This window comes from Heterocephalus glaber, unplaced genomic scaffold (genome assembly GCF_053883595.1).
Source record: "Heterocephalus glaber isolate CG9 unplaced genomic scaffold, H.glaber_assembly_v1.0 deba00001720, whole genome shotgun sequence".
NCBI classification, from domain to species: Eukaryota; Metazoa; Chordata; class Mammalia; order Rodentia; family Bathyergidae; genus Heterocephalus; species Heterocephalus glaber.
Window position 1 is genome coordinate 5,310,613 of NW_028258433.1, and position 27,590 is coordinate 5,338,202.

The 27,590-nt window shown below is 37.6% G+C and overlaps 1 protein-coding gene and 1 pseudogene across 4 annotated transcripts in view; both read left to right on the forward strand.

Annotated features, from left to right (window-relative positions):
* Positions 1–27,590, forward strand: part of Kl (klotho) — an 84,051-nt gene that overhangs the window by 20,015 nt on the left and 36,446 nt on the right. The window lies entirely within an intron of this gene.
* LOC147821699 (tubulin alpha-1B chain pseudogene) lies at positions 4,787–13,185 on the forward strand (annotated as a pseudogene).

Consider the following 27,590-nt stretch of genomic DNA (forward strand, 5'->3'; position numbering starts at 1 on the left):
AGCCTCTCTGTAAGTCACTAGTGAGACTCTCTGACTCTCATATTGAGCTTTCAACTGCTTGATAATGACCCTTAGTTTCTTATCTCTACATAAGGTTTCAATATAATGTAAGTGAAAGAAATCAATCCCCCCATCATTGTAGGCATTGGAATGCCTGAATTATTGCACTTACAGTGGTGTGCCCCTCCCTGAGGACATTTCCCCAGGTTATCCTGGGGAAAATATTCAGGAATCAGGGCACCATTTATGCAAAGGGATTATGTATCCCTACATAGTGCTCGGTATGGCATTCTCTTTGTCTTCTAGGAAGTGAATGAGTTGGTTCTGCAAATCTACTTATTAGTTTGGGTTTTCTAAGAAGCAAATGCTAAGACAGGATTATATGAGCAAGGAATTTTACTGGGGAAACAACTATAAATGGTAAAGGGGAAGGAGCCAGAAAATGTAAGCAATCCTTTAGATCATGATGCATATCTGCAATCTGTGAGGGAGTGCTGGGTGGGAAGAGTCTTAGGTGATGGTACATCTGAGAAAGCTCCAGCTGGTCAGTGAGGAGTCTTTGAACCAACATTGCCTGGAGGAGGGAGAATCCAAGTCTTGCAGCAGTGGATCTGCATTAGGACCCCTACCATGTTTTGTCTGTGAGAGTAACCCATGAGAAGCATGACCTCAGAACCAACTGCAGTGGTGAGTCCAAAGGGGTAGGAGCAGGTGCGATCAGTCAGCTGTGCTCCTTATAGCAGAAGGACTGAGTGGCACATAGTCATGGCTGCCACGGAGACTAGTAAGGAATGCCACTCAGCACAAGAGAATGAAAATTATTTCCAACCTGGAACTTAATACTTAGCTAAATCATTCATAAGGTAGAACAAGGAGAGTTCCAAGAGCCAAGATACCATGAGCTGAAATCTTTGAAACTATGAGTCAAAATAAATCTTTTGTCCTTATAAATTGATCATCTCAAGTATTTTGTCACAGCAAAACTGACTTAGGGAGACTGATATGACTCTGGTAGTTTGTGCTGAGAGACTATATTAAATTGTGAGAAGAAAGACCCACAGGCACAAAGAAAACTAAGCAAGTAAAAAGAACAATGCAACAATTAACTTCAAGGAAAACAAAAATAGGAAAGATTGGGAAGATCTGAAAGACAGTGAATATCAGTCCAGTCTGGGATGTAAAGTAAATTTAAGGCCAGCCTGGACTGTGAAGCACAATCCTGTCTTGAAAAGGAAGAACGATAATATAGTTTTCATTGTTACATTACAGTGGCCATCTGTGTATAATATACATGCTATCAGAATAATGCCAGCATTGAATATTAAATCAAGACCTGTTGTGTCGCTTAATTGACTGTGTAAGAGAGCTAAATCCTCATCTATGAAACAGGAAGTCAATAAATATAATCTGCAGTATGGGAATATTAGGTGTGTAAATGACCAAGTAAAAAGTCACAAGTCAAAACTGATTTTGTCTCTAAAGAAGGGAGTAAAGGAGAGAGAGGAGTATGGGATAGAGACTTGTGATTTTTCTTATAAGGTGTTTAGAATTATGCGTTGAAGTTTTTAAAGCATGAATATATATAACTTTCATAAAACTAAAAAGAAAATAGGTACTTTTGCCTAGTTATAGCATATATTTGTAGCATTCCAGTCTGTAGAGCTCTTTTTGAATAAAACTTTGGAGAATTTTCACATTTTCTGTATTTTTTTAAACTAATTTTATTGGTACATTTTAGGTATACAATATAATGACATTCATCATTGGAAATTTGCACCTTTACATAATCTCTCTTGGTTCTTATTTTTTCCTCATTCTTCAGCCCTTCTTCAACTCCCCCCATCCCTCCCTATTTACAAAGACTTTGTTTCCATTTTTTCATTTTCTCATATTAATTCCATTCCCTTCTTTCCGTTCTCCTACCCCTCCCACTTCCTTCCCCTTTGCCCCTTTTCTTCTTATTTCACATTACCTATTATACCTTTTAGTCCTTATTTACACTTTTAGTTTCTCACACTAGAGACATGTGTGTCCCATTTATTTACAAGTGTGTCCCATTTATTTCACTTAAGAGTATCACCTCAATGTGGATCCATTTAACTGTAAATGTCTCTAATTTCTCATTTTTTATGGCTGAGTAGTACTCCATTTTATTTTAAAAACACACATTTTCTTTATCCAGTCTCCAGTTGATGTGTAAGTGCGCTGCTTCCAAGTTTTAGCTATTACAAACTGTGCTGCTATGAACATGGGTGCACATATATCACAGTGGTATGATTCTTTTAATTCTTTGGGGAAGATACCCAGCAGGAGAATAGCTGGGTCAAATGGGACTTCCAGTCCTAGTTCTTTAAGGTATCTCCATACTGATTTCCACAGTGGTTGCACCAGTCTACAGGCCCAGCAGTAGTGAAACAGGGTTCCTCTTTCATCACAGACCCACCAGCATTTGTTATTGGTTGATTTCTTGATAGCAGCCATTCTTTCTGGAGTGAGGTGGAATCTCAGCATTGATTTCATTTGCATCTCTTGAATGACCAATGATGCTGAGCATTTTTTCATATGTTTATTTGCTATTTCTACTTCCTTGTCTGAGAAATATCTATTCTTCTCAGATGGCTATTTTTGGATTGGGTCTTCAAATTTGGGAGGTCTGATTTTTTTAAGTTATTTATACATTCTAGAGAGTAGACTTTTGTCTGAGGAACAGCAGGTGAAAAATTTTTCCCACATTGTGGGTTGTCTCTTCACACTGCTGGTGGTTTCTCTTGCTGTGCAGAAATTTTTTAATTAGAAGACATCTCACTAGTTAATTGTTTGTGCTCATTCACAGGCCACTGAGGTTTTGTTCATAAAAATCTTTTCCTACACCAATGTCTTCAAGAGTTCTACCTAACCTCCCTTCCAGCCAGTTTAGCATTTCTATTTTTACATTTAGATCTTTAATCCATTTTGATTTTAGTTTATTGCATGGTGAGAGATATAGGTCTAGTTTTAATCTTTGGCAGGTTGAAACCCAATTTTTCCAGCACCATTTATTAAAGAGGCTATCTTTCTTCCAGTGAGGGTGTTTGGCTCCTTTGTCAAAGATAAGGTGGCTGAGTTGTCTCGAGTTCTTTCTTTATCTTCTATTCTGTTCCACTGGTCCTCAGATTTGTATCTTTTCTGGTACCCTGCTGTTTTTATCACAGTAGCTTTGTAGTATAATTTCAAGTTGGGGGTTGTGATACCCTCTGCCATGTCTCTGTTACCTTGAATTGCTTTTGCTATTCTGGGTCTCTTCTTGTTCCAAATGAATGTTTGGATTGTTTTCTCCAGGTCTGTGAAATATGCTGCTGGGATTTCAATTGAGATTGCATTGAATCTATATAGCAGTTTTGGAAGTATGGCCATTTTCATTATGTTGATCCTTCCTACCCAGGAGTAGGGGATGTCTTTCTATTTTCTGATATCATCTTCAATCTCTCTTTTTAGAGTGCTATAGATTTCAGAGAAGAGGTCTTTGATTTCTTTTGTTAGTTTGATTCCTAGGTATTTCAGTTTTTTGGATGCTATTTTGAAAGGAATTGTTTGCCCTATTTCTGTCTCAGTGAGTCTGTTGTTTGTGTAAAGGAAAGCTATTTATTTTTGTGTGTTGACCTCAAAAATATACTGGCAAACATTATACAAGGGGTCATCAAGAAGATCATACACCCTGACCAAGTTGGATTTATCTCAGGGATGCAAGCATGGTTCAACATTCGTAAATCAATAAACATAATACACTATATTAACAGGTCAAGGACAAGAACCATATGATCATCTCAATAGATGCAGAAAAGGCATTCGACAAAATCCAACACCCATTCATGATAAAAACCCTACAGAAAATTGGAATAGAATGTCTTTATCTCAACTTGAGTAAGGCTATCTATGAAAACCCAGACCTATATTGAACAAAAGTGGTGATAGTGGACATCCTTGTCTTGTTCCTGATTTTAGTGTGAATGATTTTAGGTTTTGACCATTTAATATAATATTTGTGGTTGGTTTTTCATAGATGGCTTTTGTGAGATTGTGATAGAGACCATCTGTTCCAATTTTTTGTAAAGTTTTTTTATCATAAATGCCTGTTGGATTTTGTCAAATGCTTTTTCTGCATGTATTGAGATGATCATATGCTTTTTGTCCTTGGCTTTATTGATATAGTGTATTACATTTATTGATTTGTGTATGTTGAACCATCCTTGTATTCCTGGGATGAACACCACTTGGTCAGTGTGTATGATCTTCTTGATGATCCTCTGCATTCTATTTGCCAGTATCTTATTAAGGATTTTTGCATCTATGTTCATTAGTGAGATTGGCCTATAGTTCTCTTTTTCAGTTGGGTCTTTCTCTACTTTGGGGATCAACATGATGCTTGCTTCCAGTATTGTTTCCCTTTCAATATCATTGAAAAGCTTAAACCATAGTGGCAGTAATTCCTCTCTAAATGTCCTGTAGAATTCAGCAAAGCCAACAGGATTTGGGCTTTTCTTACTTGGAAAGTTTTTAATTATATTTTCAATTTCATTGATTGATATTGGCTGGTTTAGAATTTTTAGTTCTTCATTCAATTTTGTTAATTCACACATATCTAGGAATCTGTCCATTTCTTCTGTATTTTCCTTCTTATTGGCATATAGTTTTTCAAAGTAGGTATTGATGATCCTTTGGATTTTTGTTGGGTCCATTTAATTTTACCCTTTTCATCCGTTTTTTTTTTTTTTTTTTTGGCACCAGGGATTGAACTCGGGTCCTTGTGCTTGCGCAGCAGGCAGCAGGCAGCAAAATCACTGAGCTAAGTTCCCAGCCCTCCCTTTTCATTCTTAATTTCATGGATTTTGCCTTTTTTTTCCCTTTTCCTGATAAGGTTGACTAAGGGTTTGTCAATTTTGTTTATTCTTTCCAAGAACTAACTCTTTGCTTCATTGATTTTTTTGTATTGTTCTTTTAGTCTCCATTGCATTGATTTCTGCTCTGATCTTTATAATTTCCTCCCTTTTATGAGCTTTGGGTTTGTCCTGCTCTTCTTTTTCTAGAAACTTGCAGTTAAGCATCAGGTTATTTAATTGGACTCACTCTGTTTTCCTAGTATGAGTGTTCACTGCTATGAATCTCTCTTATAAGACTGCTTTTATTGTGTCTCATAGATTCTGATATGTTGTATTCTCATTGTCATTTAATTGTAGGAACTGTCTGATTTCTTCTCTCATTTCCTCTGTGAATCACTGGTTATGTGGAAGTGTGTTGTGCAGCTTGCATGTGTTTATGAAATTCTTGCAGTTTCTTTTGTTGTTAATCTCCAATTTCATCACACTATGGTCCAATAATATGCAGGGGATAACTTCAATTACTTTGCACCTGCCTAAACATATTCTATGAGTGAGTATGTGGTCTGTTTTGGAGAATGACCCATGTGCAGCTGAAAAGAATGTGTATTCTGATTTTGTGGGGTTGAACACTCTGTAAATATCTGTTAAGATCATTTGTTCAAGAGTTTGATTGAGTTTTATTATTTATTTGTTTATTTTTTGTCTACTTTATCTATCGATTTGTGATAATGGAGTATTGATGTCCCCCACTACTATTGTATTAGTCCTTAAATGACTTTTCATGTCCATTAGCATTTGTTTTATATAGTTGGGCACACTAGTGTTTGGTGCATAGATATTTATGATTGTCATCTCTTCCTCTTGGATTGTTCTCTTTACAAGGATGTAGTGTCCTTCTTTGTCTCTCTTAATCAGTGTTGGTTTGAAATCCACATGATATGCAGAGGATAGCTACTCCTGCTTTTATTTTGGGTTCCTGTCACATGAAATATTGTTTTCCACCCTTTCACTTTCAGTCTGAGCTTCTTTTTGAATTGTTTTTCTTGTATGCTGCATATTGCTGGATCTTGCTTTTTGACCCATTCTGCCAGTCTATTTCTTTTGATTGTTGAATTGAGACCATTAAGATAGATGGTTATAAATGATATGTATTGAATTATCCTTGTCATGACTTTTTATTTTTATTGGATTCTCCCCCTTTGTGTTTAATTTCTTGTTGTGCCCAGTGGATTCATTCTGCTGCACTTCCTGGGTTTGTGATCCTTGATGTCTTTTCCTAGGATATTGTCTAAAATTTTTTTGGAGTGCTAGTTTGGTATTCATGAAGTTCCTAAGGTGCTCTTTGTCATGAAAGTATCTTATTTCTCCATCAGTTTTGAAAGATAGTTTTGCAGGGTACATCAGTTTGGGTTGGAGGCTGTTTTCCTTTAGGGCTTGGAATATGTCACTCCAAGCTCTTCTTGCCTTGAGGGCTTGTGTTGAAAATTCTGCTGTGATTCTGATGGGAATTCCTTTGTATGTGATTTGTTTCTTTTCTCTAACTGCTTGTAGAATTTTGTTCTTCTGTTGTGTTTCTGGAATCTTAACTATTATATGCCTATGTGTATTTTTTTTTTTTATGAAGACTAGTTGGAGTTTTACATGCCTCACTTACCTGTATGTCAATTTCTTTCCCCCTGATTGGGAAGTTTTCTGCCATCACTTCTGTGAACAGTTTTTTTCTGTTGTCTGAACTCTGTCCTGTTTCTTCATTGACTCTGATCAGTCTTATGTTTTTCTTCTTTACTTCACCTAGCAGCTGCTGGATTGATTCCTTGTGGTTCCTTACTTTTCTAAAGCAATTTTTCTTTTTCTGGTCACTAATTGAAGTCTTATCTTCTATATGTGAAATTCTGTCCTCACACTGGCTCATTCTGCTGCATAAACTTTCAATGGAGTTTTTAATCTCCTGAAAATCTATTTGCATCTGTTTTATGGATTCCATGTTTCCTATGTTGAAATTCCATCATGTTCCTCAACACCTCTATTTTTTAATCTATTTCTGCTCTAGAGATATTAATCATGTCCTGCACTATAAACACAATCTCTGCTGTTATGTGAGAAATTATTTCTGATTTCATTTTTTCCAGATCCTCTTTTGTTGCCAGTTCAGGGAGTCCAGGTATTGAGTATCAGATTTTTCCATCTCATTTCCCTTTGGGGTTGCTTTAGGTGATCTGGATGTCTGGTTTTGAGACTTGTTTATGTGTCTTCACATTTCAACAGGGGAGGGGGATGTGTGCTGCTGGCGCCCCTGTGGCTTAACTCCTTGGTGCTGGGTGGGGGGTCTCTGCTCTTTGGCACTGATGGTGGTGTATGGCAGCTCAAAAGGCTCAGCTCCTCCACCCTGGGGGGTCTCTGCTCCTGGCCAATTTTCACATTTTCAAATTAATGCCTTAGGATTTTTCATCTCTTTGATTAAAAAAAGTAAAAAAAAAAAATGAGTGCTGTGTGTATGAGGCATATTCTTAGTCACTTCTCAATTGAGTCCCTGCCATTAATCAGTGTTTCAAGTATCTATCAGTGTTTGGCACTTAAAAAATAATGAGCAAATTTTTATTTAGTGTATGAATAATATTAACATATAGTTCTTTAAACAGCAGAAGTTCTTTCTCCCGTACACCCCACCTTTTTCCTTTGGCCTCAAGAATGTCAAGGGATGGTTATTATCAAAATTATGACATACAGAGAGATCACTATTGTGTTCCCAGATCAGCTATATAAATGTAAAAATTATTTGAGGCTAGTTTGGCAGTCTGTTTCTATGAATCCCTGTTGTCTTCTACTTATCTTCTCTTCTTCAGTACTGATATATTTTTTATTAACCATTATATAATGTTTTGATCATGGGTCTATTGATTCTGAAATCCACATTTCCTTCCCTTTAAAATTAAAATAATTGTCATCCTTCAAATATCTTATCTTTTATGATCCCTCAAAGTAATCGATAGATGCTCCATGGTCATAGGTGTAAATTCCTCTGCAAGGTCACTTGGACATGATGAATTTGGAATGCAGTTTCCTGATGGACTTGCTTCCTGCAATAATCAGGAACCAAGTCCAAGAAGGAGTAGACACAGGGCCAGGGATAACAGATGCAAAACTGCTGGCAATGATAGTTAAAATGATGCTTCATGACAGATAAGGATAGTCTGAGAAAGACTTGTAAGACATGGAAAGAACTGATATTTTCCAGGAGACCTAACAGATGTAGTGAGGTAGAGAAGTCAGGAAATTGGAAAGATCAGCATCTACAATCTTGGAGTACAATGAGGACTTTGAAATCAGCTTTCCTATGTTGGGGTAACAAACCCACCATAGAAATACATCACTTTCATATAAATACTCTCAATTGATCAAATTTCAAGTACCTGTACTTATTAAACAACTAACATATTGTTCACAGTTTAAAGTCCTGGATTTTTTTTATATATAGAAACAGTTGTTCTGAGGGAGCACTGAGTAACATGTCGGTTGACATCTTGATAAATTCATGATCTGCTGGGAGAGCTGCTACAAAAGGTAATGAAGATGAGCAGGGGGTGATCAGACCACTTAATTGAGTGAAGTGTCATGGGGTAGGAAAAGCTATGGCCTTTGGTGAATGAGAGTCCCAATTAAGTCCCTTCAGCAGATGTCAGGAGGGATTAGGTGTGGTCCTGACAGAGTCTCTGAGTTTTCAAAAGAAGCTAGAAATTCAGGATCTTGTGTGAAATTTAAAAAGTGATTTTTTAGGTGATGTCTAAGAGCTAACTCCTCAATATCTTGTTGAATTATTAAATTTTAGAATAATCACAGTGTTTAGGAATGTGATGATAACTACTAGAAGAGTCAGTGAAAAGTTACATGTGACTGTCCATAGGGAGCAGGACAGGGGTTAGAAGAGCAGGGAAGATGCTTACTGTTCCTTATCATATGCCCTTGGTGGCACTGGATTTTAAGCTATATGAATGAATTGGTTTAATTAAAAAATGTAAAAGTCATATAATTGAATAAGCTGTATGGTATTTGAAGTGTTTTTTTAAACTGGATATCCTTTTATTGGTACATTTTAGGTATACAATGTAATGACATTCATCATTGGAAATTTGCACCTTTACATAATCTCTCTTGGTTCTTATTTTTTCCCCCTTTCCCTGTCCTCCCTTCAACCCCTCCATCCCTCCCTATTTACAAAGACTTTGTTTCCATTTTTTCATTTTCTCATATTAATTCCATTCCCTTCTTTTCTTTCCCCTACCCCTCCCACTTCCCCTTCCCCTTTGCCCTTTTCTTCCTATTTCACATTATCTATTATACCTTTTAGTCCTTATTTACACTTTCAGTTTCTCACACTAGAGAAACTATTTGGTATCTACACATGTGTGTCCTATTTATTTCACTTAAGAATATGACCTCAATGTGCATCCATTTAGCAATAAATGTCTCTAATTTCTCACTTTTTATGGCTGAGTAGTACTCCATTTTATTTTAAAAAACCACATTTTCTTTATCCAGCCTCCAGTTTACTGGGATTTGGGCTGTTTCCAAGTTTTAGCTATTACAAACTGTGTTGCTATGAACATGAGTGCACATATATCACTGTGGTATGATTCTTTTAATTCTTTGGGGAAGATACCCAGCAGGGGAATAGCTGGGTCAAATGCTACTTCCAGTCCTAGTTCTTTTGTATTCTGAACTTGCAGTAGAAGATACATAATGCACTTTTTTTACTTCTGTTGGTTTGTATTGTATATAATATGTATGCTTCTTGTGATGAAAATAAACTTTTTCTTTATAAAAAAAAAAAAAAAGAGTGCATTACTTACCTCGACTCTTAGCTTGTTGAGGATGGTAACCAGGACCCAGTGTCTGCTCCTGTCGCCTTTGGCCCCCCTGACCCGTAGCTATCATGCGCGAGTGCATCTCCATCCATGTTGGCCAGGCTGGGGTCCAGATTGGCAATGCCTGCTGGGAGCTCTACTGCCTGGAGCATGGCATCCAGCCTGATGGCCAGATGTCAAGTGACAAGACCATTGGGGGAGGAGATGACTCCTTCAACACCTTCTTCAGCGAGACGGGTGCTGGCAAACATGTGCCCAGGGCAGGGTTTATAGACCTGGAACCCACAGTCATTGATGAAGTGCACACTGGTACCTACTGCCACCTCTTCCACCCTGATCAGTTCATCACAGGCAAGGAAGATGCTGCCAATAACTATGCCCGTAGACACTATACCATTGGCAAGGAGATCATTGACCTCGTCTTGGACTGAATTTGGAAACTGGCTGACCAGTGCACAGGTCTACAGGGCTTCTTGGTTTTCCACAGCTTTGGTGGGGGAACTGGCTCTGGGTTCACCTCCCTGCTGATGGAACGTCTCTCTGTTGACTATGGCAAGAAGTCCAAGCTGGAGTTCTCCATTTACCCAGCCCCCCAGGTTTCCACAGCTGTAGTTGAGCCTTACAACTCCATCCTCACCACCCACACCACCCTGGAGCACTCTGATTTTGCCTTCATGGTAGACAACAAGGCCATCTATGACATCTGTCGTAGAAACCTCGATATTGAGCGCCCAACCTACACTAACCTGAACTGCCTTATTAGCCAGATTGTGTCTTCCATCACTGCTTCCCTCAGATTTGATGGAGCCCTAAATGTAGATCTGATAGCATTCCAGACAACCTGGTGCCCTGTCCCCACATCCACTTCCCTCTGGCCACATATGCCCCCGTCATCTCTGTTGAGAAAGCCTACCATGAACAGCTTTCTGTAGCAGAGATCACCAATGCCTGCTTTGAGCCAGCCAACCAGATGGTGAAATGTGACCCTCACCATGGTAAATACATGGCTTGCTGCCTGTTGTACCAAGATCATGTGGTTCCCAAAGATGTCAATGCTGCCATTGCCACCATCAAGACCAAGCGCAGCATCCAGTTTGTGGACTGGTGTCCCACTGGCTTCAAGGTTGGCATTAATTACCAGCCTCCCACTGTGGTTCCTGGTGGAGACCTGGCCAAGGTGCAGTGGGCTGTGTGCATGCTGAGCAACACCACAGCCATTGCTGAGGCCTGGGCTCACCTGGACCACAAGTTTGATCTGATGTATGCCAAGTGTGCCTTTGTTCACTGGTACGTGGGTGAGGGGATGGAGGAAGGGGAGATTTCTGAGGCCCGGGAGGACATGGCTGCCCTAGAGAAGGATTATGAGGAGGTTGGTGTGGATTCTGTTGAAGGAGAAGATGAGGAAGAAGGAGAGGAATACTGGTTACCCATTCCTTTGAGCCCTGCAGCATGTCATGGTCCCAGAACCTCAGCTTCAACAGAGCTGAGAAGCACTAAGGTTTTGTGGTTAGATCATCTTCACTTGATCATGTCCAAGATCTTTTGTGATCATGTCTCTTTTCCATGTGTACCTCTGATTTTTCCATTGTGTCTGAAAGTAAAATGCTTTAAGAAAAAAAATAATAGCTAAAACTGTTTCCAAGTTTTAGCTATTACAAACTGTGTTGCTATGAACATGGGTCCACATATATCACTGTGGTATGATTCTTTTAATTCTTTGGGAAGATACCCAGCAGGAGAATAGCTGGGTCAAATGCGACTTCCAGTCCTAGTTCTTTGAAGTATCTCCATACTGATTTCCACAGTGCTTGCACCAGTCTGCACACCCACCAGCAATGGAGCAGTGTTCCTCTTTCCCCACAGCCCTGCCAGAATTTGTTATTGGTTGATTTCTTGATAGCAGCCATTCTTTCTGGGGTGAGGTGGAATCTCAGTGTTGTTTTCATTTGCATCTCCCGAATGACTAGTGATGAACATTTTTTCATATGTTTATTTGCCATGTCTACTTCTTTGTGTGAGAAATGTCTGTTCATTTCAGATGCCCATTTTTGAATCGGGTCTTTAAATTTGGGAGGTCTGATTTTTTTAAGTTCTTTATAGATTCAAGATAGTAGACCTTTGTCTGAGGGATGAAGTGTTTTTGTCTATTTTGGGGGAGCACGTAAATTCAATGAGAGGCTCAGTGAGTTTAGCTGACTTTCCAACAGCTGCCAAGGGCCAGAGCAGGGATCAATACTCAGGTTTTCTGAGCCCCTCTTTCCTGTGCTCAACTCATTACTCCATGCTGCTCCAACAAAGCAGCTGTTTCATTTGGGGCTGTACTCACCAATGTCTAGACCTACCTTGGCCACATCAGCACCTGAAGTGGAGGAGAATGTGAGCCCTGTCTTGTCCAACATCTTTAAATTTACTGACCCGGATGTACCTGTTCCAGTTCCTGTTGTTGTGTAATAGGAAACCCCAGTTTAGTGGCTTTAAATAACCTTTCTATTTAATTTAAACAGTTGTGGGTCAAGATTAGGAAAGGGCTTACCCAGGCAATTTTTCTGTGGTCCAAAGTCATCTGACAGTACCATGGGATTGGGAATCTAGGACCCCTCATCCACAAAATTGGCAGTTGACACAGTACCTTTGGTGACCTCACCAACACGGCCTCATCTAGAGATATCATCTAATATACCTTTTATTGTCTCCCTAGGATATGGGGAGATCTTTTGTTATATGGTTTAGAAAATACTTCCTATAGGAAGAGTTCCCTGATTTTCCTCAGCAGCAAGGAGTCTTTTTTTTCTTTGATTAGATATCACATTTCCTAAAAATCCATCTTATGGCACTTTCAGTCTTGTGCTATAATTATTTTGTTCTCTGCCCCTTCACAATGCCCTGCAAAATAACTTGCCCATTGAGTAAATATTTGTGAGATAATGATTCCATAACTCAAATAGCAATCTTGAAAGAAAATCCATGTCCACTCACATCTGTTTTTGTTTTTTTATTTCTCATTTCTGAAAAATAAAAGAAGCCAAAGGGTCTTCTCTGAGGAGTTACAGTATAAACTATGCATAACTGTTTCCTCTGTTTACTGCTATTCTGTGAGAAATAAGGATGCAGGGGGGAGGTGTGTGAAAATCCAATCTGTATCATTTACAATTTGATTTAAAAGCTCTTTTTCTTTTCCAATTATTCTTAAGTCCTGGAATTTTAAATTTTTCCTTCACCATAGAGAAGTATGATGAAGCAGCTGTTATGCCTGGAGTTCCTGATTCTGGAAATGCCTACAGTTCTTAACTCAGCCTTCCAGCCAAATGGAGGGTCCTGCTGTTATGCCTTGGTGTCTTTTTTCAGACTCCTCTCTCTATCTGGAATGTTGTCCCTGTATCCCCTACCACACCTCTCTTCCTTAAACCTGTGCTCAGAAGCCATTTTCTTAACTAGGCACATCCTGATCACCCCATTTAAATCTTTCTCTCCCAGAAACTCAGGCTTACAGGAAATAGAGAAGACCACTTCCTGGAGGCCTCTGGGAGAAAAGAAATCACCAAATTTACAGGTATTGCCTGTGAGATCTGTAAAGATGATTTTCTTGGGGTTGGTTTTTTAGCTCCTGAATAGAAATACCAATAAGTACAATTTTAAAAACCCCGAACAAAAGCAAACAAAATTTCTCTGGCATAATAGTGGTACTAAAACTGCAATCTGAGACTCCTTGTGAAATCCCCAGACAGAAGCTAATGGTTTGGATTTAATAGGTGCCCAAGACTATAGGGTCAAGAGGCTTATAAGGTGTTAATTAACACCCCTAGAGGAACACTTGTAAATTAATCCAGTCAAAGCCTAAGGGGACCAGCCATTGTGTGTGTGTGTGTGTGTGTGTGTGTGTGTGATAAAGAGTTACCTTTGGAGATTATTGCTGATCACAAAGGCAAACTGTAAGGAAAGAGGGCAGGATTACTGGTATCCAGGGCAAAAGTTTAGAGCAGAGCTGTCTGGTCAATTCAGCTCCCTCATTCTGATTTTCTGGGTGTAGGGGTTGCAGAAGGGAGGCCACCTTTCTTTAATTTGCTATTTACCATGGATTAGTTTAAATTCTCTAAGGGTAGACATTAACTTGTACAAAACTGATAGCGATGGAAATGATGCTTGCCTAATAGAAACACTTAAGGATTTTACCATGTAGAAACATAAATGAAAAGATGAAAACCACAGCATATTTAATGAAAAGGAAATAAAGACTAGAGTAAGAGCCTAAAGAAAAAAGTGATGTCCTTTCTGGGCACACCAAGGCCTCCTTAACATCATTCTGAATTTTCTTACTGCCTCTACTTTCTTCTAACACTCTTTATAACTTACACTTGCAATTCTTGTTGATTGTCAATTCTCCTGCTAAAATGAAAATTCCAAAAGGGCAGAAGTTTTTATTTGATTTGTACATATTGTGTCCCAAACACTAGAACTGTGCCAAGCACATAGAAAATGCTCGATGAGGACTTCTGTAATGAAGATACCACTTGACTTAGGACATAACTTTCAAAATTTTGAGCTCAATCCACAGTAAGGAATGCTCTTTACATGTTGACACACACTTGAAATAAAAGGTTCATGGGAAAAAATTTCCTCTTATTATCTGCAGTGCCCCTTAATTTTTTTCTATCCTCATCTATTTCAATTTTCAACATTTTTTGGGCCACTCATGGATGCGTTTCACAATCTGTAGTATGAAAAACTTTGGTGCATAACCATGTAAAACCTGCTGCCACAAGTAGGCCAATGAGAAAGAGGAGGAAAGAAAAGGGAGATTACTTTCTACTATCTACTACTCCAGAGAGCATATTGTATTTTTCTGTAATCTTATCCTGTCTGCTGATGTAGAAATATAGTCACATGTCATTTTTTCTTTGGACTAAAAGTGTTCTCTCCAGCAAAGAGAATTGAGTTATTTCAAAAGAGAAGAGCTATAGATGAGCCTGTGAACTGATAAATGATCATCATAATGTCTCAAGGAGAGAGAGTTTGCATCTGCTGTTGGTAATTCAAAGCAGTAGAATTATGTGAGGAGGCAGAGAGAGTGCATTTGGAAAGTAAAGGTGACTATTATGGGAGAAAACACTTGTCTTGGTTTTGTTAAAATTGGAGAGTAGGTGTTTCATGAGGGTATTATAGAATTATGTGGGCGATTATAGGATTACAGTGAGAGATATTTACTGAAAAGATCCTGTTTGATTGATGAACCACAGGATGCTTTTGCTGGCCCTGCAAATATATCATTCATCTCTATTCTTTATCTTCTTGTCTCCTTTCCTCACTTAGCCTTGTGCCTCCCCCTACCTGTTTCCTTATGGTTCTCATTTTATTGCTATTAGAAAAAGAGAACTACAAACCCAGAAATTGGAACTCCTCTGTGTCTCCGGTAATAGCATTGTCATTAATGAGCTAGAGAGATTCTGGCTGCAAGCTGGGATATTTTGTGACAACCTTCTATCAGTGATTTGGAAGAATTTTTGTGGCGGTGTGATTTAATCTTAAATAGAATGAATTAACTGATGTTATTAGCTTTGTATAGATAAACTGATGAGGTAAAATCTTAATCTCAGGATTATTGATATATTTTCCTAATTTGAATTATGAAATTAGTTTTAATTCATATAAAGGAAATTTTTATTTAAAAACAAATAAGGCCTTTTATGTAATCTCCTTTGGACAAATCTAGACAAAATGATCTTAAGTAACAAAATTTTAAAACTACATGATTTAAAAATATCTACCTTGGCCTTCATCATGACTAGTTTTTAGAATGTCCCTTTAACCAAATGGGTTAACCTCAACTTTAGTAATAAGTATTAAGGAATTCTGTGTTTGGATTTAACCAATCTCAGCTAAAACTAGTTTAAGGAAGAAAAGAGACTTTATGAGAACACAGAATTGAGAAAGAGTGCCAGGGACTTTAGGAGTTGTGTAAGTAATCATTAACATTAAAGAATCTTTTCTTTTTCCCTTACTACACACACACACACACACACAGGCTTGGGTCAGTTTGGCTTTTTGCACCCCACTGCAGAGGGTCTTTTTCCATGTCAGCAATTCAAGATACACTTTTTCTCCAAATGTAGAAGAACTCTTGACCTTTATTCCAGCGAGGAAGTCTCAGGGAAGACACCGCTCTAGCCTAGCTTTCTTCATTCAACTTGAAGTAGAAGAAGAGAAACAAATGGTTTTTAATTTTTGTAGCTCTTCCTTAAAACTAAAGGATAACACTAAAAACTTCTTGAGAGCAGGTTTTATACCTTATTAGGTTCCATTGTCTCTAGAACCTACAATGTTAGATAGTAGATAATAAATACTTAATAAATCAATTATTGGATTGTGGATTTTAAAATGGTTAAAAGTGTAAATTTTATATATATATTTTACCCCAGTAAACAACTTATCTATTTTATTATCCATTTATCAAAACCACCATATGCCATAATGTCTTCGAATTTCTAGAGGAGATCTAATCTCAAACTTAGTTCATTTAAGAGAAAATAATAAAGGTTTTCAGCAGTCATATACAGTGATAGATTTCACCTTGAAGAGCTTAACAAAATTTGAACTAAAATGTTATAATATAGAACATACCCATGTTTGGAGGGAAGGTGGAAAGATCTTAAAATTGGAAACATTTTGTTTTATGGTGCCTAGGGAACTACTGGGGGTCAGTTTTTTGTGTTAGTATGCCATAAGTAATGGCGAGTTTTGTTCATTCCTGTTTTCCCAGTGCATACATATATGGCATATAGTAAGTGTTAAAAAATTTGTTGAATAAATGACTAAATTTCTTGACATAGGAACTAAGTCCTCTATCAAATTAGTCACATTTAAAAATAAGCAAAGCTTTCTGAGTCCATAAATCCATCCAGAGAGTGACAAAAATCTTTACCTTTTCAGGCTGACTCATGTTTTAGTGTGGTCTTGTACTACACCCAAGCTGTAATCTTCAAGCTTCCTTTTTTATTACCTTGATTTAGGCAGTTACTATGTGCTGTAGACTGAATTAAAGACCCCAATATTGTCATTTCTTCATTGTATCCAGCCCCCCAGCCTCTTTGACTCTAGGCATAGGTGTGTGACTTGCTTTAGCTTACAGAGTGTTAGCAGTTGTAATGCTGGCAGGCACTGAGAACGTCCTTGTTTCTCCTCAGTCTCTTGGTCCTCTGAAATTGTGAGATGATGGTGGGGAGAGTCCCCTGGAAGATGAGGAATGTGGAACAGAGACAAGCTGTCCTTTTGTCCCAGCCAAGAGCACCCTGGATCAGCCAGATGAGACCAGTAGAAATGCTCTGGGGAGCCTAACCCTGTTCATGCTTAGTGTTTGTTCATGGGTGTTTGACTGATGTGTAACTAATATATCATGTTCTTACCATTCAGATTTTCCTTCTTTATTTTCTAATAGCCCATCCCCTTTGTCCAGGATCTTACTAACATACACATTTTGGCAGAACCATTCCAACTTTCAGCATCCAGCTGTTCACATTTTAATCTATTCTGCAAGGAATTATTTTAAGCATAGGATTTCAATCATCACTGCCTCATAAATTTATGATCATCTTTTTTGACCTATTACAATGGTACCTTGGTTCACAAACTTAATTCTTTCCATAATTCTGGTTGGAAACCAAATTAGATGAGAACTGAACCAAATTCAGTTGTTAGGTTCAATGTTGAAGTTATGAGGAAGTTTGATTTGGTCCAAATTGATCTGTGACCAGAATTGTGGAAAGAATTAAGTTCGTGAACTGAGGTACCACTGTATATCAATTCCGAATAACTTTATAGTCAAAACTTTTCATGTTCTAGTTCCACAATCTGTATTGTAAACTTATTTTCCAAAAGCTATAAACTATCAATCCCTTACTCTAATTAGGCTTATATAATTATTTTCACAACACATTAGGTACTTTTTAAAATCCATGCCTTTAATCATATGCATAGGCATTTTATTGCCCTTCCTAAGCACGGCATGAACTCTGGGGTAGGAGATATTGTCAAACCTCTTTTGCTCTCAAAACATTTGTCTCAGAAGTGACATCAACTACAAAAGAAAGTCCAATTGTTTGGCTTAGTTGTTTGAATCTTGTAGTTGTTTTGGAGAACTCCAAATGATTTCATGAAATGCAAGTAGATTAAAAACATTTTAGTCGGGGATAATTTAGTAAACCAGACTATTTGGTTAAAAAGAAATCCCAATTACTAGACTCTCCAGTATTAATAACTTTGGTATTCTAAGAATATTTTAAGCACTTCTACAATCCTCTTTTTAGGAGTTAAAAGGTTAAAATGTAAGAAATTGTTCTTCTGTGTTTGTAAGATTTTGGAACAACTAAAGGGTGTAACAAGAGAGTAGTGAATCAATAAATAATTGTTTAATGGTAAGAAATTGAGTGAGTTGGAAAAATTCATGCCATCCATCCTGTGAAGAACTGAAAACACAGATAAGCAGAGCAGATATCATCAGCTTACAAAACAGTATAGTAAATAATTTACAATAGGAAATCTTCCAAACTTTAAAAGTTCCAGTTTTATTTCTTTTTATTTTTATTATTAGATAAGTAATGCATGCTTATTACATAAAAATCAGAAAATCAGAAGAATATTAAATAATGCCTATGGTTCTACTTAGTAAAAGCAATAATTATTATCCCTTTAAAATTCTGTTCAATTTATATTATACATGTGTATTTATTTTATATATACACACAATCACATAAATTTGCTAATTCTGTACATAGTTTATCTATAGCCAATTATAATTTATTAAAGTGAATGATAATGGTTTGTTGCAAACAATTTGTTCTGCTTAATCAATATTCCTGGGTTACTTCAGTCAGTCCCTATTGTTGGCCCTATTCTTGTCCCTTTAGGTTGTTTTGACTACTCTAAGAATTACTGCTGACAACTAGTAGCTACTCAACAGATATCTGACTGAAAGAATAAATGAATGAATACTCCTATGTTGTTAGATGTTCAGTTTGTTTCCATTCAACTCCATTGTTGGTGGAGAATATATAATAACCATAGTGAAGAATCACCAATTTAAGAACTATGAAGATGCATGCCATCTACTTCAACTGCATATGTATTAGGCTCATTGGGATAAGAATGCCTGCGTGCATCTGTAAAGCCAAACAAAACTTCATGGTGGAGATGAAAATTGAGCTGAATTTGGAAAAAAATGAGTATTTTTCAATGACTAGGGAAAATAGTAGTAACAGTGGAGTTAATTAGGGGCTTTTTAGAGGCAAGTCTAAAATAAGGCAGAGAGTGATATAGGTAACAAAAGAATGGTAGATTGTAAGTTCAGTGTTGACAGGATGTTATCAAAGGTAGGTATATGGGCCGGGGATTTAGCTCAGTGGTTTCACCGCCTGCTGCGCAAGTGCAAGGACCCGAGTTTGATCCCCGGTACCAAAAAAAAAAAAAAAAAAAAAAAAAAATGTAGGTATAGCTGTAGGTGAGGCATAACCTAACTGGAGTAAAAGAGCTGGGTCACAGAGCGATGAACTAGACATTTATATGAAACTGCACCGATTCTTTCCATTTGTGGGAGGCTATAAATCTTGGTGCCTAGAATTAGAAATTCCATTCATTGGATTTTCTAAAAAGTCCCAAGTAAAAAGGTGAGTGATCCCAGCTGCTACTTGTTCACATATGTTCATTTACCTGGTGTCGGAAGGGAGATGTGTGGCCTTGCGCACTGGTGGATTCTGAGCAACTTTTAGTGAATGGTACACGGAAACTGCAGCTATTTTTGCAGATAAAAGCTATAGATGGCTATTTGGGAAACGTGGTTTATGTGTTTTATTAGATGATTGTTTTGTGAGAGGCTGCCTGAAGTTCTGTGTTGAGGAACTGCAGTTTATAGTCCTGTAACTGCTGATAGAAATAAGAGAAATAATTTGGTCTACAAACACAAGCATTAGGCAAGTTGGCAGACTTGTGTAACAGCGCAGGATAGGAGTAAGTTTTAAGAAAGTTCCCAGAAATATAATCGTGATGCTATTGTTGACATTGAGAAGAAAGGATGCCATGAAAGGTTAAAACACTTCAGTGCTCTCTGAAATTATTTCAGTCTTTTGAGATTTTCAAAACAGTGCACTTTGAGTCCTGAGGTAACACGGTGGTGGTGTTGATGGTGGTGGGGTGGGTGGGACTCTTCCTGAGTGGGTGTAGACCAGAATGAGCTGTTTGAATTATTTTTTGTTTATAGGCTGCATTTCAATTCTTTCACTGTTGGTCTCAGTCAATTTAATTAAGATTATCTGCAAGATTAATCTTTTAAGAATTATTCTATTTCAATTTTGTAAAAATCTAAGGAATGGTAACAAAAACTGACCCAATCAGTATTACCCTTGAAATATATATATTTGAGTGAATGTTAACACCACCCATGTTTTCCCCAACTTTATATTCATCTGTCCAGCTATCAGCCTTCTTCAGTGAGATCCCAAATCCATGACCCAAAGAGAACTTGATCCCTTTCCTTCTCCAATCCCTTATTTTTACCTTTCTATGTTGTTGACTCCTTTTCTTCCCTCACTCCACATGTGATTCAGCAGCAAGTGAGTTAGATTTGGCCCAAGTCACACAGCTAATAAGGGTGCAGAATTAGAACATTCTGATTGAGTCTCTGCCCTTAACCGCTTGCCCAACTCTGCTCAACTGCCCTAACTGCACTTCCCCCTACCTAGTCTTATTTAACATTTCTCACATTTTCTTTATTGACTGGGTCTCTTCTCAAGGGCACGATGCCCCTTAAAGAAGTTTTTCCTATCTAAATTACACTCTTCTGTCCCAATTCTGTCACCTTCTATTCTTTCTCTGCTTTATATTCATCTCTCTTTCTCTCTGGATTGCAAGTTACATGCAAAGAGGGTAATATTTTCAATTTCTTAGGAGAGTGAATACTGTAGTATTTGTTGAATGAATGAGTGAATGAATACTGAGCCTTTAAAAACTAACTGAATTTTTAAATTCAGGTCACTGTTGTAGTTTCAGAGAACATCAGTGTTTCTTGCCACTTAGATCTTAGGTAATTATATTTCTGTTTCTGAGTAGCTTGGCTTATGACTAAACTATTCACTCACTATTTATTTGTTTATTAGTCTACAGATCTTTACAGTTGAGCCACATATTTTAAGGTAGAATTTGATGAGTTTTGACAACTGCACACATTCGTGTAATAAGTTCCCCAATAAAGGTATAGAACACACCCATCACCTTAGTCACTTTTCTTGTCACTGGTGCATGATAATAGCACTCACAACTTAAAGGAGGAGAGGTTATTTTGGCTCACATTTTCCATGGCTGGCTGGCTCCAAGGCAGAAAAGGCATGGTAGAAGGGGTGAGATAGAGAACAGCTGCTCCAGACATGATAGCCAGGAAGCATAGAGAGCAGAGAGGAGTTGAAGAAGATATACCTTACAAGCTTATGCCCCCAGTGATCCAACTTCAGCCATTCCCTGCCTCCTACCAGCACATTTAGCTCTGAACTCATCTTTGGATTAATCCATTGAGTACAGCACCCCTGTGTTCCAGTCATCTTTCAAAAGGCCCACCTCTGAACACATGAGGCTTTTGGGGAACATTCCAGACCTAAACACAGCACCCATCATCCTAGAAAGTTTCCTTGTATCTCCTTGTGAATCCTCACCCTTCATGGGCAATTACTACTCTGATTTCTGTCATCACAAACTAATTTGGGGAATTATGTTTTCAAGGTTAGTCCACAGTATTGGATAAAACTGTAGCTCATTCTTTGAAGACTAGTATTCCATTGTATAAACAGACTACACTGTTGATGCATTCTTGAGGTGATGGATATTTGTATTGTTTCATATTATTGTGTATTAAGCTACAAGAAGCATCCTTGAATATATCATTTTTGTAAGTTTTCATCTTGATATTGTACAAGTCTTTCTGTGGGCTTATTTTGTCATTTGTTTGGAATGAATACCCAGGCATGGAGTTGATGAATTATAGTTAATATCTAGGTTTAACTTTATAAGAAACTGCAAATCATTTTCCAAAGTGTGATATTTTTTATACCCCCAGCAGGAATTGTATAAAAGTTCCAGTTTCTTTATATCCTAGCCAGAATTTGTTGTCAAGTCTTTTTAATCATAGGCATGTTAGTGGCTGTGATTGCTTATTGTGATTTTAATTTCCATTTCCTGTCTCTGTGTGCGTACTGGGCATTGGTGAGGAGTCTCTTGTGAAATGTCTGTTCAAATTTTTCATTAATGACATGTGAGGTTATTTGTTATACTATTGATCAACAGGATTATTGTGTTTATTTTTGATATAATTATTTTGTTATACATATATATATATATATATGATACACACACACACAAATCACAAATTTCGCTCCATTATGTGATTTTTCTTTTCTTCAGGTTCTAATTTTGAAGAAGTTTGTCAGTTTTTTCTTTTATGGTTAGTGCTTTCTGTGTGTTTTTTTTTTTTTTGTATTAAATTCTTTTACTGGTACATTGTAGGTATACAACACAATTACAATTCTCATTGGGAATTGTACCTTTATATAGTGCATCTTGGTTCTTATTTTTTCCCCATTCCTAGCCCTCGCTTCATCCCCTCCACCCTTCCCTATTTACAAAGACTTTATTTCCATTTTTTCCATTTCTCATCATTTTTTCCTTTCCCTTCTTTCCTTTCCCCTGTGCCTCCCACTACCCCTACCCCTTTGGACCTTTTCTTCCTATTTTACATTATTGATTATTCATTCTAATAATTGGTACATTTTAGGTATATAATATAATGACATTCATCATCAGAAATTTGCACCTTTCCATAGTCTCTCTTGGTTCTTGTTTTTCACCTTTGCCCAGCCCTCCCTTCAACCCCTCCAGCTCTCCCTATTTACAAAGATTTTGTTCCTATTTTTCCATTTTCTCATATTAATCCCATTCCCTTCTATCCTTTCCCTGAGCCCTCCCACTTCCTTCCCCTTTGCCCCTTTTCTTCCTATTTCACATTACCTATTATACATTTAGTCCTTATTTACACTTTCAGTTTCTCATACCAGAGAAACTATTCGGTATTTACACATCTGTGTCCTATTTATTTCACTTAAGAGTATTGCCTCAATGTGCATCCACTTAGCTATAAATGTCTCTAATTTCTCATTTTTTATGGCTGAGTAGTACTCCATTTTATTAAAAAACCACATTTTCTTTATCCAGTCTCCAGTTGATGGGCATTTGGGCTGTTTCCAAGTTTTAGCTATTACAAACTGTGCTGCTATGAACATGGGTGCACATATATCACTGTGGTATGATTCTTTTAATTCTTTTGGGAAGATCCCCAGCAGTGGAATAGCTGGGTCAAATGGGACTTCCAGTCCTAGTTCTTGGAGATATCTCCATACTGATTTCCACAGTGGTTGCACCAGTCTACACTCCCACCAGCAGTGGAGCAGGGTTCCTCTTTCCCCACAGCCCCACCAGGATTTCTTATTGGTTGATTTCATGATAGCAGCCATTCTTTCTGGAGTGAGGTGGAATCTCAGCTTTGTTTTCATTTGCATCTCTTGAATGACCAGTGATGTTGAACATTTTTGCATGTATTTATTTGCTATTTCTACTTCTTTGTCTGAGAAATGTCTGTTCATTTAAGATGCCCATTTTTGGATTGGGTCTTTAAATTTGGGAGATCTGATCTTTTTAAGTTCTTTATAGATTCGAGATAGTAGACCTTTGTCTGAGGAAGAGCAGGTGAAGATTTTTTCCCACATTGTGGATTGTCTCTTCACACTGCTGGTGGTTTCTCTTGCTGTGCAGAAGCTTTTTAATAAGAAGAGATCCCATTTGTTGATTGTTTGTGCTAGTTCACAGGCAACTGAGGCTTTGTTCATAAAATCTTTTCCTACACCAATGTCTTCAAGGGTTCTACCTAACCTCTGTTCCAACTGGTTCAGAGTTTCTATTTTAATATTTAGATCTTTAATCCATTTTGATTTTAGTTTAGTGCATGGTGAGAGATATAGGTCTAGTTTTAATCTTTGACAAGTTGAAGCCCAATTTTTCCAGCACCATTTATGAAAGAGGCTATCTTTCCTCCAGTGAGGGTGTTTGGCTCCTTTATCAAAGATGAGATGGCTGAGTGTGTCTGGCGATGTTTCTGCATCTTCTAATCTGTTCCACTGGTCCTCAAGCCTGTTTCTTTGCCAGTACCATGCTGTTTTTATCACAGTAGCTTTGTAGGATAGTTGCAGGTTGGGGATTGTGATACCCCCTGCCATGTCTCTGTTACCTAGAATTGCTTTTGCTATTCTGGGTCTCTTCTTATTCCAAAGGAATTTTTGGATTGTTTTCTCGAGGTCTATGAAGTATGCTGCTAGGATCTCAATTGGAATTGCATTAAATCTATATAGCAGTTTTGGAAGTATGGCCATTTTCACTATATTAATCCTTCCTACCCAGGAGCAGGGGATGTCTGTCCATTTTCTGATATCATCTTCAATCTCTCTTTTCAGAGTGCCATAGTTTTCAGAGAAGAGGTCTTTGATTTATTTCGTTAGGATGATTCCTAGGTATTTCAGTTTTTTGGATGCTATTGTGAAAGGAATTATTTGCCCTATTTCTCTCTCAGTGAGTCTGTCATTGGTGTAGAGGAAAGCTATTGATTTTTGTGTGTTGACCTTGTAACCAGCTACTTGACTGAATTTGGTTATTAAGTCTAGAAGACTTTTGGTGGAGTTCTTGGGGTCTTCTGTATAGAGTATCATGTCATCTGCAAATAATGACAATTTGACATCTTCATTATCTATCTTTATTCCTTTTATTTCTTTCTCTTGTCTAATTGCCATGGCTAATTGTTTCCAGAACTATATTGAACAAGAGTGGTGATAGTGGACATCCTTGTCTTGTTCCTGATTTTAGTGTGAAGGATTTCAGTTTTTGACCATTTAGTATGATATTGGCTGTTGGTTTTTGATAGATGGCTTCTATCAGTTTGAGGTAGAGGCCATCTATTCCAATTTTTTGTAGGGTTTTTATCATTAATGCATGTTGGATTTTGTCAAATGCTTTTTTCTGCGTCTATGGAGATAATCATATGGTTTTTGTCCTTGGCTCTATTGATATAGTGTATTATATTGATTGATTTGCGTATATTGAACCATCTCTGCATCCCTGGGATGAATCCCACTTGATCAGGGTGTACGATCTTCTTGATGATCTTGTGCATTCTGTTTGCCAGTATCTTATTAAGGATTTTTGCATCTATGTTCATTAGTGAGATTGGCCTATAGTTCTGCTTTTCAGTTGGGTCTTTCTCTGCTTTGGGGATCAAGGTGATGCTTGCTTCCAGGAATGAATTTGGGAGTATTGCTTCCCTTTCAAATTCATTGAAGAGTTTAAGCAGTAGTGGCAGCATTTCCTCTCTAAATGTCTTGTAGAATTCAGCAGTGAAGCCATCAGGGCCCGGGCTTTTCTCAGTTGATAAGTTTTTAATTATATTTTCAATTTCATTGGTTGATATTGGCTTGTTCAGAATTTTTAGGTCTTCTTCATTCAACTTTGGTAATTCATATGTATCTAGGAATCTGTCCATTTCTTCTGTGTTGTCCATCTTATTGGCGTATAGGTTCTGGAAGTAGGTATTGATGATCCTCTGGATTTCTGCTGGGTCTGTTGTAATTTCACCCTTTTCATTCCTAATTGCATGGATTTGGGCCTTTTCTTTCCTTTTTCTGATAAGGTTGGCTAAGGGTTTATCAATTTTGTTGATTCTTTCAAAGAACCAACTCTTGGCTTCATTGATTTTTTGTATCATTCTCTTAGTCTCCATTGCATTGATTTTTCCTCTGATCTTTATAATTTCTTCCCTTGTATGAGCTTTGGGGTTGTCTTGCTCTTCTTCTTCTAGAAGCTTGAGGTTCAGCATCAGGTTGTTTAATTGGGCTCGTTCTGTTTTCCTAATATGTGTATTCACTGCTATGAATTTCCCTCATAAGACTGCTTTCATTGTGCCCCATAGATTCCGATATGTTGTACTGTCATTGTCATTTAATTGAAGGAACTGTCTGATTTCTTCTTTAATTTCCTCTGTGACCCATTGGTTATTCAGAAGTGTGTTGTTCAATTTCCACGTGTTTATGCAATTTTTTGAGTTTCTTTTGTTATGGATCTCCAATTTCATCCCACTATGGTCTGATAATATACAGGGGATCACTTCAATTCCTTTGCACTTACGTAAACATGTTCTATGTGTGAGTATGTGGTCTATTTTGGAGAATGACCCATGTGCAGCTGAGAAGAATGTGTATTCTGATTTTGTGGGGTGGAAGACTCTGTAAACATCTGTTAAGTTCATTTGTTCAAGAGTTCGATTGAGTTCTAGTATTTCAGTACTTATTTTTTGTCTAGTTGATCTATTTGTGACAGTGGGGTGTTGAGGTCCCCCACTACAATTGTATTAGTGCATATATGGCTTTTCATATCCATTAGTATTTGTTTTATATAGTTGGGTGCACTAGTGTTTGGTGCATAGATATTTATGATTGTCATCTCTTCCTCTTGGATTCTTCCCTTTACAAGGATTTAGTGTCCTTCTTTGTCTCTCTTAATCAGTGTTGGTTTGAAATCTACTTGATCTGCCAAGAGGATAGCTACTTCTGCTTTTTTGGGGGTTCATGTCTCATGCAGTATTGTTTTCCACCCTTTAACTTTCAGTCTACGAGTTTCCTTTTGAATGAAGTGTGTTTCTTGTATGCAGCATATTGTTGGATTTTGCTTCTTGACCCATTCTGGCAGTCTCTTTCTTTTGATTGGTGAATTGAGACCATTCACGTTGATGGTTATAACTGAAATGTATTGACTTGTCATTGCCATGACTTTTTCTTTTTGTTGGGTTCTCCCCCTTTACATTTAATTTCTTGTCATGCCAGATGGGTTCATTCTGCTTTGCTTCCTGGGGTTGTGATCCTCAATATCTGTTCCTAGGCTATTGTGTAAAATTCTTTGGAGTGCTGGTTTGGTATTCACGAAGTTCCTAAAGGGTTCTTTGTCATGAAAGTATCTTATTTCTCCATCCATTTTGAAAGATAGTTTTGCAGGGTACATCAATCTGGGTTGGAGGCTGTTTTCTTTTAGGGCTTGGAATATGTCACTCCAAGCTCTTCTTGCCTTGATGGTTTGTGTTGAGAAGTCTGCTGTGATTCTGATGGGCTTTCCTTTGTATGTGATTTGTTTCTTTTCTCTGACTGCTTGGAGAACTTTGTTCTTCTGTTGTGTTTCTGGAATCTTAACAATTATATGCCTATGTGTAGAATTTTTTTGATCAAGGCTATTTGGAGTCCTATATGCCTCACTTATCTATATGTCAAGCTCTTTTCCCCTGCTTGGGAAGTTTTCTGCCATTATTTCTGTGAAGAGATTTTTTATGTCATCTGCACTCTCTCCTGTTTCTTCATTCCCTCCAATCAGTCTTCTGTTATTCTTTTTTGCATCATCTAGCAGCTGCTGGATTGATTTCTCATGTTCCCTTATAATTTTGAAGCAATTTTTCTTTTCGTGGTCACTAATTGCAGTCTTATCTTCTATATCTGAAATTCTGTCCTCACACTGGCTCATTCTGCTGTGTAGACTTTCAGTGGAGTTTTTCATGTCCTGGAAATCTCTTTGCATCTGTTTTATGGATTCCATTTGTTTCTTATGTTGGGATTCCATCATGTTCCTGAGCTCCTCTCTAGATTTATTAATCATGTCTTGCACTAAGGGCACAATTTCTCCTGTTATCTGAGAAATTATTTCTGATTTCATTTTTTCCAGACCCCCTTTTGTTGCCAGTTCAGTGGGTCCAGGTGGTTGAGTA